At 47.1% G+C, this 15,801-nt stretch overlaps 1 protein-coding gene across 1 annotated transcript in view; it reads right to left on the bottom strand.

The window, feature by feature from the left end:
* Window positions 1–15,502, bottom strand: part of LOC138489274 (zinc finger protein 182-like) — a 52,998-nt gene extending 37,496 nt beyond the window's left edge. The window contains exon 1 of the mRNA XM_069616968.1: window positions 15,334–15,502. The gene's annotated coding sequence lies outside the window, so the exon portion shown is untranslated. The remainder of the gene's footprint in view (window positions 1–15,333) is intronic.
* Between the last annotated feature and the right edge of the window lie 299 nt (window positions 15,503–15,801).

Below are 15,801 nucleotides of genomic sequence, written 5' to 3'. Positions count from 1 at the left end.
TAACTGAGTAAACTATGTTTTAAACTGTAAAGCAGAAATAATTTGTAATAAATATTTTTTACACCTAGTTATTCAAACACATTAAAAGATAAATGTGTCCCTCATCAAATCAAGCAATAATATGGCGTTAATCTCCCGTTCCAAGGGCTGGAACGGTGGATAATGGCCCGGCAGCCCAATTTATCAGCCTGAGCTAAGCAAGGGCAGATAGCACGTGCACTGGGCCATTAACCCCTGTTCCAGCCCTTGGAATGGGGGATTAAGGCTATTAGCACCCCAGGTTGCCAAAGCGGTAACATGAAAATACTTTCCTCTTCTCCTCCTCCTTCCCTCTCCCACTTCCACTTCCTTGCTAATGTCCCCCTGCCACTGCGACTGGTGCCTATTTCCTTATGTGCCTTTACAGAGGACATTTCTGGAACTTAAGGAGATCCGTCTCAAGTAAGAGAGGGGCAGGAAGGCCGTTCCGGGGGGAGGCTTCTGCCAAAGAAAGAGATCTACCCCCCACTCGCTGCTTGGAGAAACGTCTGATCTGCAGAGAGCTTTAGCTAGAGGACCAAAGCAGAGAGGATTTTCAGGAGAGAAAGTTGGATGTAGAGGGGTCTCAGGCCCCCGAAAGCCTTGTGGAAGATGCAGGGGGTCTTGAATTTGATCATTGCAGCCGCCGGGAGCCAGTGAAGAGATTTTAGGGCTGAAGAGATGCGGTCCCTGGGCTTCAGGCCAAGGATAGGTCTTGCAGCCCTGGATTAGTTGAAGAGGGCAAAGGGAGGAAAGAGGTAGATTGAGGAAGAGGCTGTTGCAGTAGTCCAGCCTTGAGAGAACCAGAGCTCTGGAGACATTGAACTTCTGGGCAAAGGTGAGGAAAGGGAGAATGCCTCTGAGGAGGTTTAGCTGAAAGTTGGACTTCTTAGCAAGATCTGTGAGGGGAGACGGAGAGGGGCGTTGAAGATGACCCCAAGGTTCTTTGCCTCACAAGAGGGTAAGGGGTGTGGGTGAAGGAGGGCAGCCAATTGCACTTGGGAAGGAACGTGCAAGGTCGGTTAGAAAGGAAGGAGGTCAGCCAGGCCAGTACCTGGTCTGTGATGCCTAGGGTATCACAGACAATTTATGAGGAGGGCATGATTGACCATGTCAAAGGCAGAGGAAAGATCGAGAAGGAACATAACAGAGGGAGAACAGGAATCAAGATTTGAAAGCAGGTCTTCATGGGTGTTCAGGAGAGCAGTTTCCATGCCTCTGGATGCTCTGGAGCCAGACTGATGGTCATGGAGACAGCCAGTAGATTCAGTGTGGTGGGTCAGTTGGGGCAAAACCACCTTCTCCAGGGTTTTGCCTAGGAAAGGGCAGATAGTTAGCCGGGCAGGAAGGGTCAGCCGGCAGCTTTTTTAGAAAAGGGTGCACAAGGGAGTGCTTGAGGGGTTGTGGGAAAGATCTAGTGGCAAAGGAATGGTTACAGAAGTCAGCCAAGGCAGGGGCAAGAAAAGAGATGTTGTCCTTGATAGTTCTGGAAGAGCGGGGGCACCTATTTGGATGAGACTTCATAGAGCAGAGTACTCTAGAGACCTCATCCGGTGCAATGGGAGAGAAGGAGGAGAGCATGGGTGGGTTCTGAGAGGGGGGGCAAGGGAGGCAAGAGCAGAGGGGGGAGTGGAGTAGAGGAAAGTGAGGATATGATGTCCTGGGATTTGGTAGAGATGTGGGAGGCCAGTACAATGCCTAGGTCCTGGGAGGGAAGAGGAGACTGCAGTAGGATTGGCAAGTTCCTTGCAGATTTTGTAAAGTTCAGCCATGTTATTAGTGGCCCCAAAATGCGGGCTTGGACACAGGCCCTCTTCTTAGAGCAGATGGAGAGTCGATATTGCCTTTGGAGGAGGTGGCGGGACAGTTTGAGAGGATGTGCTTGTGGCCTGCCACTTGCGCTCAGCAACTGTGCATTTGCATTTCAGAGCGACCAAGTCGGAATCATACTAAGAGTTGCACTTGGAAGCAGGCTTCATGCGGATCCTCATAACAGAGGCAAGAATGTCCAGAGTGTTGGAGAGATGGAGGTTAGCAAGTGCTGAGTCAGAATGAGAGTCAAGAGCAGGGGTGGTTGAGGAATGAAGTTGGTGGCAAATGCAGCAATTGATACACGCTTCATCGGTCGAATGATGGAGAAGGAGACTGGCAGTGCGGGCAGAGGAATCGCAGGGGGGCCAGAGCGTTCCAGATGGGAGGAGAGGATAGCGTGGTCAGACCAGGGGAGAGGGATGTCTGCAGAGATGAGCCTATCCAAGGTGTGACCAGCAGGGTCGGTCGGGACGAAGCGAAAAATAGGGGGGAAAGAGTCAGAGGGGTCACGGTGGCTGCATCCGGAGAGTCTAGATGAATGTTAAAGTCACTCGGGAAGGGACGTTTAGGGGAAGAGGACAAGAGAGCGATAGGAGGAGAGGGCAGCCCATTCATAGAGGAAAAGAGTGGTAGGTCCAGGGGGCCTATAGATAGTGGTGAGAGTGAGGGAGAGGGTATGAGAGACACCCAGCCTACAGACGAGGCATTCAAATGAAGAGTAAGACTGAGTGGGAATGATAGTAGCAAGGACCCATTCAGGGAAGACAAGGGTAACTCCGCCTCCAAACTGGTTAGCCCTGGACTTGGAGAGGATCTTGTAGCCCTTAGGAAGGAGAGTGTCAAAAGCAGTGACAGGGCTGGCATTGAACCACGTCTCGGTGAGAGGGAGGACGTTGAGATCAAAGTCTTCAAGGAGGCGGCAGCTGTCAGAGAAGTGTAAGAGTTGAACAAGAGTTTAGGGTTGCTAAGTGAAGCTAGTTGTCACCTTTAAAGGTCTTCAGAGGAGGGGTTCAGGGACGTAGGGCACCGATCGGAGGGGGGCCAGAGGGGTGGCGGTCAGAGGAGTGGCAGGTGAGGGGAGGAAGTTATTGAGAGACGCCAATCCATAAGGAGGAGGTTGGGCTGAGAGTCCTGGCCCACGATAGTGCCATTTTGGTAGACATTAATGATGCACCTAGATGCCAAGAGAACTTCCCATCTGATTCCACCATTAATGGTTGAGGAGGAAAAATGGGAAAGGATAGAGACCATATGGGGAGTCCATATGTTAGGAGAAGGGACAGTGAAGAGGATGTCAGTAATTGTGTGGAAGAAGCATTGACGTAGGTATCAGCAATGGGGAGGCCTAAATTGGAGGCCAGGAGTGCTTTCTTATTTTATTTTATTTATATATTTATAACGCGCCGCAGCTCGCAAGCATCAGGGCGTGACAAAAACAAAAAGATGAAGATATCAGGGGACTACATAAAACAGAGAACAAAAGGACTCAATGAAGCTGAATATGTAACAACTTACCGAAAAAGTAATGTTTTCAGCTGCTTTCTAAATGAAAAGTAGCTACTTTCCAATCTAAGGTTGCCTGGAAGCTCGTTCCAGAGAGCAATTGCTTTGGTGGGAAAAGCCCTCCCGAGTCAAGTGGCTTTTACTCTGGTATGGCTAGCTTTGAGTAGCCCTTGGTTAGCTGATCTTAAACATCGGCTTGGTTCGTACCAATTGAATTCCTTTTTGAGATATGATGGGGCCGTACCGTATAGACAGCGGTGAACCAGCGTCAAGGATTTGAATTTAATGCGCTCCTTTACGGCGAGCCAATGAAGGCCAATTCGGTCTTGGGTGATGTGGTCGCGCTTGGGTTTCCAGGTGATGGATCTAACAGCGTTATTTTGAATTATTTGGCATTGTTTAATGCAGTTGTAACTAGACCCAAGCATCAATGCATTCCCATAATCCAGTCGGGACAAGATAGTGGGTCTAGCGATGGTGGCGCTATTTTTGGCGTTAAGGTATGGCCTAATGCGGCGTAGTAATCTCTGGTAGTACTGGCAATTTCTTTTGAGGTATGTGACCTGTGCCTCTGCTCCTAATGAGGATTGCAGGTATATGCCGAGTGTTTTGACTTTGTTTTTGACTGTGATGTTGGAGTCTTTAATGTTGAATGTAGAATAGCCTGGGCCTAGATTAGATAGGGCTTTTGTGGATCCAAATGTCATAAGTTCTGTTGCCGAACCATTCAGGCATATCCAGTGAGCCTTCATCCAACTCTCTATGGTGTTATAGATGGCCCACAGTCTGTTGTTGTCTGTAGCATGGTCTCCACAAAGGGCCTCATTACGACCCTGGCGGAAGACCATGGTGCTATTAGCACCATGGTCCATGCCGGTAAGTTACCGACTCCGCCATGGAGAAAGGGGGAATTACCACCCCATTACAAGGTTGGCGGGGCGGTAATTCCCCCTTCCTCCATGGCCCTTCCCCATTCCCATTTTTGCCCCATAGGGCACCGTAATTAGCACCAAGGTCCCTTTGCAGGTCCCTACTTTAACGGCTGGTCTAGACCAGCCGTTAAGGTCGGGTCCCGCAAAGGGACCTCGTAATTAGGTGCTAATAGGTTAACGGCGCTGCAGCCTTTTACGGTACCGTTAACCCATTAGCGCCTGGGTCGTAATGAGGCCCAAAGTTCTATAATCAATTGTGTGTTGTCTGTGAAGTTGGTGAAATAAATCCCTAACTGTGAAAGGAGGGCGCAGAGGCAGTGAATGTAAAGATTAAAGAGGAGAGGGGAGGGGAGAAGCTGGCTCCCTGTGGGACGCCGCAATCCACGGGGTTCGAACTAGTGGAATGTCCGCCCCAAGTGATTTTAGAATTTCTGTCCTCCAGAAAGGAGGATATCCATTCAATGGCTTCATCAGTGCAGTTTCCTGCTTTTCCCCAGGGCCTCTCGGAGCTTCCCATGATCTAATAAATCGAACGCTGCCAAGAGGTCCAATAGGATGAGTAGACTGGCCTTTCCTTTATCAAGGACTTTCAGCATTTTGGTTTGAAGATCGAGTAGTGCTGATTCTGTGCTATGAGCACTTCTAAATCCTGATTGCTGGGAGTGTAGTAAATCGTGCTTGTCCACGTACCCTTTAAGTGCGTAGCTATTTTGTCGAGGATCTTCAAAAAAAAAATTACAATTTGTAATGGGTCGAAGATTGGCCGGGTTTTGCTGGTCCAGACCAGGCTTTTTCACCAATGGTGTGACTGTTACTGTTTTTATGCCGGTGGGAACGTCCCGGTCTCTAAATGACGAGTTTGCCATGCGACATAGAAAGGGTGAGAAAATTCCTGCGTTGTCTAGTATGAAGGGGGCAGCATGTTTTCGGGGCATGAGGTACAGTTCATATTGGAGAGGGTATTTAACATGATTTCTGGTGTTGTTGGTGTAAACTGAAATTTGGGCACTTTGATTTCAGGGTCAGCCTTGTTATGAGTAGGAGGAGTATCTATAACTTTGCAGTTTAAGATGGTGTCTCTAGCTTTTGGAATCTTTTGTGAACTTTTTCACAATCCATCATGGTTGGCTGGAAGGGAGGGGTGGGGGTGGGTGGCTTCTCAAAGGTTTTTTAGAATTTGGAACAGTTTTCCAGTGGAATTGGATGCGCCGGTGATTTGCTCATTGTGGTAGTTTTTCTTTACTTTTTCCTTCTAGACTTTGAAAGAGAGGTAGTATAGGTAATAGATTAACAGTTAGAGTAAATAGGGGAGACAGAGAGCACCATGAGTACTGGTGGTGGGGCAGGTAGGGGGGTCAGGAAGAGGGACTGCACTGTGCAATGGGAATTCACTAGGTGGCCTAGCAGCCCATACAAATCAACCAGTCATGTAACAAGGGGCAGAATGTGAGTAGAAGCCAACAGATCCAAGACACGGCTAGATTTGAATTACAGGTATCCAGCAAGAGGCAGCAATTTAAATGGGAGCCAGCAGACTTTTAAATACAGCTAGATTTGAATGACAAGAATACCACAATAAAGCAGCAATTGAAACAGAGCCAGTGTATTCAAGAAGTATCCCAGTAAACATAAAAGCAAGATTGCATAATTTGGCAAATCAGAGATGGTGAGAGGCCTCAGGGTTAAAGGTCAGGAGTGATGGAGGAAACAACACCCAGGAGGAGGTTAGGTCCAAGGAGGGCCAGTGTACAGAGAGAGTGAACGCAGGCAGAATCACACACAGTGAAGCAGGGCAGGCTGATGTATGAGCACATGCACACAGTATTAGTGCCGAGATATCAGTTTAGGAAAACCGGTTGAAGGCGGATTCATAGGCGGGAGGGCAGATAAGGGAAGGCCAGGTCAGTACATCCGGCAGTAGCAAGATGGATCACAATGGGAGATTGCAGCAGGTATAATTGTCAGTGGAAGAGGGGAGAGAGCTTGCCATAGAACTGCAGATTCAGTCAGGGCGTGAGGGAAATGGAACTGAGGAGGAACCATTGCGGGAGCACGCTGATGCTGCAGTGAAAGAAGCCTCAAAGAGCGAAACATCAAGGTGAGGAGATGACGCGGGTCGATGAGGCAACACAACTTGTGTGCATGGGACAATGCGGAAGGATGGGTGAACCAAGTTGCTCACCCGAGCTCTGTGGTGCAAGGCCAAAGTTTTTCCAGGCCATTCCTTTCAGAGCATGGCCTAGAAAGCAGGTGGAAAGGTATGGCGGCAAGGGGAGGGTCTCTCTCCAGCTCTGGACAGGGCGATACACAGCCCTTAGATGGAAGCCCTTTGGTGCGGGTCGGCGCTCGACTGCTGGCTCCTGGGCCAATCAGGTCTCTGTCTTGCTCGTCGCCCAATCAGGCTGCTTCTGGAAGGCTGGTGGAAAGCCTCAGATGGAATCAGCAATCCCAGCGGCCATGGTGGAAGGCTGGGGTTGTCCACTGTGGTAGCAGTCTTCCAATCAAGATGGGGAGGGGTGGAGAATTACATTTGCGTAATTTTGCTTCACATATTTCTACAATGATTTATATATTTGACAAGTTGCTTGGTTATTACCGAGTTTTTTTCAAGTCTGTTTAAAACTGAATCTTTCGAAGTCATAACATGAAGAAAAAAAAAATGTACCAACTAAACCTTTAGAGGATATGTGGTCTACCAGCTAATATCCAGAATGGCCTCAAAACCTGGCTACACCACTTAAACTAAAAAGTGTTATTCTATGAAACTGTGGCATACCTGTATAAGTTTTAATTCGTACTACATAAATCCAGTGTTTGCACCAATTACAGGATAATTGAATAAACAAAAACATGTGTGTGGGGTAGTTTTAAATTAGGTACAAAACAGCAATATTCTTTTTTGCACAGATGGGAACTTGCTAATTGTAGTATCTAGTGTTTAACATTTAGGATAGTTTATATATATATATATATATATATATATATATATCTGTTTCGGTATGCATACAATAGTAGCCTGGAATGTGAGTATGTAATATGGAATGGAGTACGTAGGAAGGTCCTGAGGGTGGTGGTTGGAATACACAGTGGAGAAGGATAAGGAGGAGGTATCAAAGCTGTGGGGCCGTTATGTTTGTAACATCTTCATCTGAAGAATAAAGCTTGTACAACTTACTGTTCTGCGGCCACTCATCTTACTTCAATGGCGACGAGGAGGTGATTCGAACCCATATTGAAATATCGCTGCTGCAATTACGCGCATGCGCTACTAAGCCGAGCATACAACCAAGTGAGCAACACTACGTTCCCTCGACAATTAGAGGAAGGGACTTGAATATGAGATTTACGTGCGCCCATCTTAGAAGCAGGGAAGCTTGATGATTTCTATGGGAAAGGCCTAGTGATTTATGAAATTATCGTGAAGAACACGGAGATCATCATTAAGTTATGCATTTATTCATTGTAAGGTTACAATTGTACCGTGTTAATGCGGAGCCAGCATTGGCATTGCTATACACCTGCATGTATTTCATTGGATGAGTGTTGTAAACCCAAACGTTGGGTGAGCTGTGCAAACACTGAAGGTGTATGAGCAAAATACCTTCCTCCAGACCAACTTTGTTCTTCAAACTCTCACAGTTGAGTTACATTAATAGGGCATACCTGATCCAAATGTGCAATTGAAACAAAAAGTGAAATAATCTTCTATATCTAGCAAGATGTCACAATACACCCTCCCCAACCTTTGGGTGCTACAGTGGGGGGGGAGGGGTGGGGAAGAAGAAGAAGGAGAAGAAGAAAGAGTTATGCACCAAAGGACTTAATCCTGTTTTAAAGAAATTGGAAGAAATCTGGGAGCGTTTGAAGGCTCTGTGACTCTAATATTAGGATAAAGACTTACATTGATTGAATTCAAAGGCAGGTTGGCAGAAGTTAAAGTGTATGTAGATTCTAAAGGAGTAAAAGTGTTGGGATGGGAAGAGCAGGCTAAATTGCAGATCAAACTAAATGCTGGAGGACGAGAACCCATTTCTTTAGTGGTGGCCAACAACAATTTGTATATTCTGAATATGTCAGAGGTAAAGAGAAATAACTGTTTCCAAAGGTGTTTAGTGAGAAAATTGGGAAACTTCAAGGATACAAACATAAAATATTAGTTAAACCAGAGGTTCAACCCATGTCACATGCGGTGAGACATATCCCTATTGCATTGAGGGAGAGGTGAAAGCTGAATTAAATAGGTTGCAGAATGAGGGTGCGATTGAAGAAGTTGATGCATCTGAGTGGGTATTTCCTATAGTTGTGGCCAAGAAACCGAATGGCAAAGTGAGAATATGTTATTATTATTATGTATGGACCTAAGAGAGTTAAATAAAGCCATAGTTGTGGAAAAATATCCTCTAGCTGTCATATCTGAAATGTTCCATTTAATTGCAGGAGCTGATGTATTTTCCACAATAGATTTATCTGCCGCCTATCATCAGATACAATTAAACCATGATTAAAAAAAAATATACACTACTTTTATTACGCCTTTTGGCATGTATAGGTATACCAGAATGCAAAGGTAAGGGGGTTCTGGGAGTGTCTATAACTACCGGCTTATATCACGGGTTAGAGTCTCAACCAGATTCTTTAGCTCACCATCCTTTCACCGAAGAGAAATTTCCACTACATATCAGTCTTTGTCCTGCTCAAGGGCAGTCCAGCACTGAAATGCCAGGCAATTCTCTGCTGAACAAGAGTACCAACAGCAACTCCAGACACGTGTTTCGGCCTGGTTGGGCCTTGTCAGTGAGGTGGAGCTGTGCCTCTCTAAGAACAGTGAGCAAGGGTTCCACGTCTGGATTACCCTAGTAACTTATGGTGAAAACCCCAAGCTACTTAATATGCACAAGTAAGGGGGGGTTCTTGGAGTGTCTCAAACTACCGGCTTATATCCCGGGTTAGAGTCTCAACCAGATTCTTTAGCTCACCATCTTTTCAACGAAGAGAATTTTCCATTACATAACAGTATGTAGCTACTAACTATGTGACATATAGTTACTACGTAATATATACTACAGTATGTGGCTACTTTTGCATGTAGTAAACAAGGACTTTATTGCCAATAAGACTGAGTTAAGTCAACAGAAGTACAAAGAATATCAGGATAGAAAGTTTAAGGGTAACATTATATGGAAGCGAAAGGATTTCAGTGTGGGAGATTTAGTAAGATTGAGAAAAGGAAGAGTTGGAAGGAAGGGAGCTTCAAAGTATTTGCAACCTGTCAGGGTTATTGAATGTCTTAAAGGAGCGGTCACAGTGGAAGGTGGAACAGTATGGAATTGTAATAGAGTTCAAATTATTAAGAGAAAAAGAAAATGAAGATAAGAATGTGGTCATGAGAAATTGGGATCACTGGGACTATTTATTTATTTGGACTTATAAAGCGCCCAGCGGCCCGGAGGCATCGTGGCGCTGTTACAAAATATTCACTTGACAGGTTTAGGACAGACATTACAAAGGCAGTAATACAAAATCAATGACATTGGCCCTCATTACAACCCCAGTGTTAACCAATGGCGCTATTAGCGCCATGGTTAACGCCAGTAACTTACCGATTCTGCCATGGTGAAATGGGGAATTACCACCCCATTACAAGGTTGGCGGGACAGTAATTCCCCATTTACCATTGGCCCTTCCCCATTCCCATTTCTGCCCCATAGGGCTCAGTGGGGAAGGCGATAATTACGGTACCGCAAATTGCGGTACCGTAATTACCTTCAAGGTCCCTTTGCGGGTCCCTACCTTAACGGCTGGTCCAGACCAGCCGTTAAGGTCGGGAGCCGCAAAGGGACCTCGTAGTAAGGCGTTAAGGGGTTAACGGCGCTGCAACCTTTTACGGCGCCGTTAACCCCTTAACGCCTGGGTCGTAATGACCCCCATTGTTACAGGGCGTTCCGAGGTTACAGAGGAAACAGAGTTGGAGACAATGGGCCTCATTACACGGAAGGCGGTAATCCAGGGTGCTATTAGCACCCTGGACCATGCCGGTAAATTACTGGCACCGCCTTGGCGGAAAGGGGATTTACCGCCCCATTCCAAGGTTGGAGGGGCGGTAAATCCCCCTTCCGCCATTGCCCTTCCCCATTCCCATTTCTGCCCCATAGGGCTCTATGGGAATGGGGAAGGCGCTAATTACGGCACCGCAATTTTGCGGTGTCGTAATTAGCTCCGAGGTCCCTTAGCGGGTTGGTACTTAACGCCTGCAAGAAGCAGGCGTTGATTCCTCCAACCCGCAAAGGGACCTCGTAGTACGGCGGTAAGGGTTAACGGTCACCGTTGCCATTAACGGTGACCGTTAACCCTTACCGCCGTCCGTGTAATGAGGCCCAATATGTTAAGCGTTCTAGTTGAACAGTTCAGTCTTCAGCATTTTCCTGAACACTGTGAGGGATTCTTCATTTCTTAAGCGGCACGGGAGGGCGTTCCAAACTTTTGGGGCTACAACTTCAAAGCTAGTGCCGCCAGCTTTGGCTTTGTTAAAAGCGGGGAACGAGAATAGGTGAGAGTACTGGTCTCGTTTTGGTCTGTGAGCTGGAGCCTGGTGTATTCTTTCTGCTAGGTAGGCTGGGGCAGTCTGAGAGAGGTATCTTTGAGTGATCGTGAGGGCCTTGAATGTTATGTGTTCTTTGATGGGGAGGCAGTGGGCATCTTTTCTCACCTGGGAGATGTGCTCTCTCCTGGGGATACTGAGTGCGGCTCTAAGGGCGTTGTTCTACGCAGTTTGAAGTCTGTGATGTTATTGGCGGAGGTGCCTAGAAGTAGAATGTTGCAGTAGTCTAACTTTGCACCAATGGTGGCTCTGGCGATGTTGAGGCAGTTGTTTGGCGATAGGTGGGGTTTCACTGCATTTATGATTTTAGTAGCAAGTGCGGTCAATGTAGAGATGGCGCTGACTTGCCTTTCAATTGATAGGGTGGAGTCAAGGTATACACCTAGTGTTTTCACTGAAGCAGAGACAGTGATAAATGTGTTCTCAATACTGAAGGAGCTGTATTTATCATCTAGTTTTTTTAGGGACTCTTTGGGGCCAACCAGTAGGATTTCTGTTTTTTTCCCCGTTTTGACATAAGCCATTGGCTGCCATTCAGTCCTGTATGCGAGCATATGTCTTCTGGAGGGTGTTGAGGTCTTTTTCATAGTTCCCTGTTAGGGGGAGAAGAATGTGTGTATCATCGGCATAGTTGGTAAAGGCTATGCCGAATTCCTCTAGGTCATTGAACAGGGGAAGAATGAATAGATTATAGAGAGTGGGGATGTGCAGGATCCTTGTGGGACTCCACACCCAATGGTGGATGGAGAGGCTGAAGCCTGGTCAGAAAAGAATCTCATAGCTCGGCCATCCAGGAAGGAGGTGATCCATGCGGTAGCTTCTTTGGAGAAGTGAGCACTGTCAGTGAGGTGTTTACACAGGATCTTGTGGTCAACCAAGTCAAAGGCCACCGAGAGATCCAGAAGTAGGAGGAGTGAGGATTTGCCTGTGTCCATGGCTTCGAGTAGTTGATTCTTGAGGTCAAGTAGGGCTGATTCAGTGCCGTGACGAGGGCGGAAGCCAGACTGTCTTTTACCAAGGATGTTGGGTGCTTCCAGGTAGGACTAAATCTGTAAATATGCAGCCTTGTCCAGGATTTTACAGCAGGAATGGCACAGTGGTAATTGGACGGTAGTTGTTAGGGGAGTCAGGGTCGAGAAGGTTTTTTTTTTTAGTAGTGGCCGATCCCAGGCTTCCTTTAGGGCAAGTGGGACGTTGCTAGTAGCGAAGGAGGCATTGATGAAGCTGGTGATAAATGGGGCCAGCGCTGTCGCACAATCTTTGACTAAGTTGTCTGGGCATGTGTCACCTTTACATAGTGATCATGAAGCGCATAAAACCATTGCTAGGACCTCAGAGGTTGTTACATTCCTAAATGCAAATGGGTTTGGGTGTGTTTGTGTCATGTTGACTGCTAATGGATGGGAGGGTGGTGGCGGTTTTTGATGTGGGTGAATTGGCTTTGGGCAGTTTGTCGAATTGCGTCTTAATCTTCTTTTGGAGGGTTTTAATTTTATCTAACGTGGCATGTTGAATGTTGTTACACCATGTTTCATTTTTCTCGGTGGATTATGTGGTGGTGGTTAGCTCATTGTAAATGGCAAATAGTTCTTTGGATTGGGAGTTGGCTTACTCAATTCTGGAGTTATATGTGGCAGCTTTGGCTCTGGAGATTGTCTTTTTATATTCTTTAGTGATTGCGAGATAGGTGTCTCTTGTGGTCGTGGAAGAGTTAATTTGCCATGGTGTTAGTGCTGCTCATTTAGCAGTACGCGCGTCAAGGAGTTCCTGTGTGAACCACGGGTTTCCATGAACTAACTTCTTTGCTTTTTCTCTTTTAGTGGGGCTACTGCATCTAGTACCTCTTTGAGAGTGGTATTGTAAAGCTCTTTTAGTTCTGTGGGGTTGTTCAATGTGGGATGAGCTAGCGCTGATGATTCAATGAGAGGGAGGATTCTGTCAACGGTGAGTAGTTTTTTCGACCTTGCCATAGTGGCTGGTGCAGGTGGGCTTGGGTTCCCTCCTGTTTTTGAGAATACAAAGAAGTGTAGTAAATGGTGATCAGTCCATGGGCGTGGAGTGTACGAGCTTATGCCAACTGCACAGTTGTGATCTGCTATCCAATCTAGTATGCAACCTTTGGTGTTGGTAGGGTTGTTGACTAGTTGGGTAAATCCTAGATCTAGGAGCATTTTAGCGAGGGCCTTGCCTTTCTTGTCTTTGGGGGTCTCTAAAACCTAGGTTGAAGTCTCCTAAAAGAATGGCTCTTGAGTTGGTTTTGAGGTTGTCCCCTACGATGTGGGTGGCGTTGGATTGGAAGTTGAGAGTTGGGCGGTAGACTATGGCCCTCATTACAACACTGGCAGTAACCAATGGCGCTATTAGCACCATGGTTGCTGCCGGTACTGTAACGAGTCGGCCAATGGTAAATGGGGAAATACCGCCCCATTCCAAGGTTGGCGGTGCGGTAATTCCCCATTTACCATTGGCCCTTCCCCATTCCCATTTTTGCCCGATAGGGCTCTATGGGACTGGGGAAGGCGGTAATTACGGTACCGCAAATTGCAGTACCGTAATTACCTCGAAAGTCCCTTTTGCGGGTCCCTACTTTAACGGCTGGTCCAAACCAGCCGTTAAGGTCAGGAGCTGCAAAGGGACCTCGTAATCAGGCGTTACGGGTTTAACGGCGCCGACACCTTTTACAGCGCCATTAACCCCTTAACGCCAGGGTCCTAATGAGGGCCTATGTGTAATGTTATGGTGTCATTAGGTGAGGGAGATATTCTTGCTGATAGCATGTCAAAGTTGTCAGTTTCCGCGATTTTAAGTTGTCTGGCGTTAAGAGTTTCCTTGAAAATTAGGGCAACACCTCCTCCTTTACTAGAGGTTCTGTCTTGGCGCCGGATAATGTAGCCTGGTGGTAGGGCTTGGCAGACGGCTGGACCGGAGGATTCATGTAGCCAGGTCTCCGTAATGGCTAATATGTCTAGATCCAGTTCAGTGATGAGGCCGTGAATCTCTGTGGCATTGGGCTGTCAGCGATCGTGCATTGATAAGTGCACATTGGAATTGAGTTTTCTGAATGTTGACTGGTTTGGTTTTGGTAGGTATGGCCTTTGGAGTGGCAATGTTGTTGCGGTTGTTTTGCATGGGGGTGACAGAGGGTGATGGCAGGTGGCAGGGTTGTTGTCCTGTTTTTTTGTTGTTGAGTGGCTGAGAGGTGGGCAGAGCGGGAGCCTACCCTTTGGTTTCTCAGGAGGAGAGGCATGGGGTGAGTGTTGGCCTGTGTCCTGAAGTGAGGTTTAAGCAAAGTGGTGGAGCTGCTAGGTGAGAGGGTTGGGGAATCACTCTTCGAGCCTATATTGGGTGTGGCTGTGAGATTTGTTGGTAGGAATGGCGTAGGTGGTACGTTGTGGAAGCAAGGCGTGCTTGATGGAAGTGGTGGTAGGAATGGTGTAGGTAGTATGTTGCTGGGGCATGGGGAGGGGACTATCCTTTAAGAGCACATGATAATAACACCAGCAGTGCTTGTGGAAGTGCTGATGTGAATGGGCATGGTAACGGCGTGCTTTGCAATGGAAATGTGGAAGTCAATTTGAGTAATTCCACTGGTGTCAGAAAAGGAACAAGAATAAGTAGACAGCCTGGAAAATTCAGAGAATGTATAATGTATAAATAGTACGGATTTAAGTTAGTTCTTTTAGGTGTCCGAGGGAGGGGATGTGTAGTATCTACTGATTAACATTTAGGATATATGTCTGTAATTGTATGCATAAAATTGTAGCATGGAATGTGCGTATGTAATCTCGAATCGAGTACATTGGAAGGGTCCGAGGGTGGTGGTTGGAATACAGAGTGGAGAAGGATATGTGATCTGATAGGCTATTTATAACACACTTAATACCCAGAGGTTTCTAAGCGCGGACCTGGGTATCGAACCTGTGTTGCTCCCTGTCGTCTTGCTGCCATGGCGAGCACATTGCCCCTGTGCTATCCTCCCGAGACGGAGACGAAGCCGTTACGTTTGTAAGATCTTCACCAGAAGAATAAAGCTTGTACTACTTACTGTTCTGCGGCCACTCGTCTCACTTCACTAAGCTGTAGTGCTACATACACCCGCCCGCCCCTTTATATGCGCGGTGGGGTACGGGCAGAGCTCTGAATACTTGAGGGCTTTGTTTGGCGTGCACCACTGACAGCACACACATTTCTGGGGTTTTTACATTTTCAAACGTACGCTGGTATGTTTCCCAGTCCCGAGACGAAGGGTAAAAAACAAACTAACACACAAAGAATGACGCCCGGTCAAAACTGGACCACAAGAACCAACACTACAAAATGCAGACTATCATGCCCTCCTACTGCAGGCGGTTTACAGGCCTAGAGGGCATTTTGTTACCCGTCGCGGTCGCCTCTGGATAAGGCTACAAAGAACAGACAACGTGTTGCTGATACGAGAGAAAAAGTAGCAGAGTAGATAAAACCTCTCACCATCGGTAAAACCTCAGGAATAACGTGAGTACTGGATGCAGAATGGGAAGACATGGGGCGTGCTGCGCCCTGTGCCCGCGCATGTCCTCCAGATTAGTGTCTCCTGCTTGCGCGTGTGTATTGGAGAACAAAGCGTGGCGGAAGGTCTCACCGCGAGGATTCACCTGGCGTGCTCTCTGAGCATGTCCTGGAGATAGTATCCTTGGCTCTGCGCATGTGCAGTAGAGACCAGCACCCACGACACCCAAGGAAAAATGCGCTAAGGTCTCGCTGGCGAGGGTGGGAGCTGGAACATGATTACATTCGGGCACCCACCCGTTTGATTTTAATCTATGCTATCATTCCGTATGATCCTTTGTAAGGGTAATATCGATGCTAATATGGATGTAGAGCACTTCCAGGGTTTCTCCGGGGGTTTCTCTAATTTAGTTACTGCACTTTTCAGGGCGGCAAATGTGTTCGTCTCTT

This window comes from Ambystoma mexicanum, chromosome 9 (genome assembly GCF_040938575.1).
Source record: "Ambystoma mexicanum isolate Mex_15411 chromosome 9, UKY_AmexF1_1, whole genome shotgun sequence".
Lineage (NCBI taxonomy): Eukaryota > Metazoa > Chordata > Amphibia > Caudata > Ambystomatidae > Ambystoma > Ambystoma mexicanum.
This window is presented reverse-complemented; position numbering and strand designations above follow the sequence as displayed.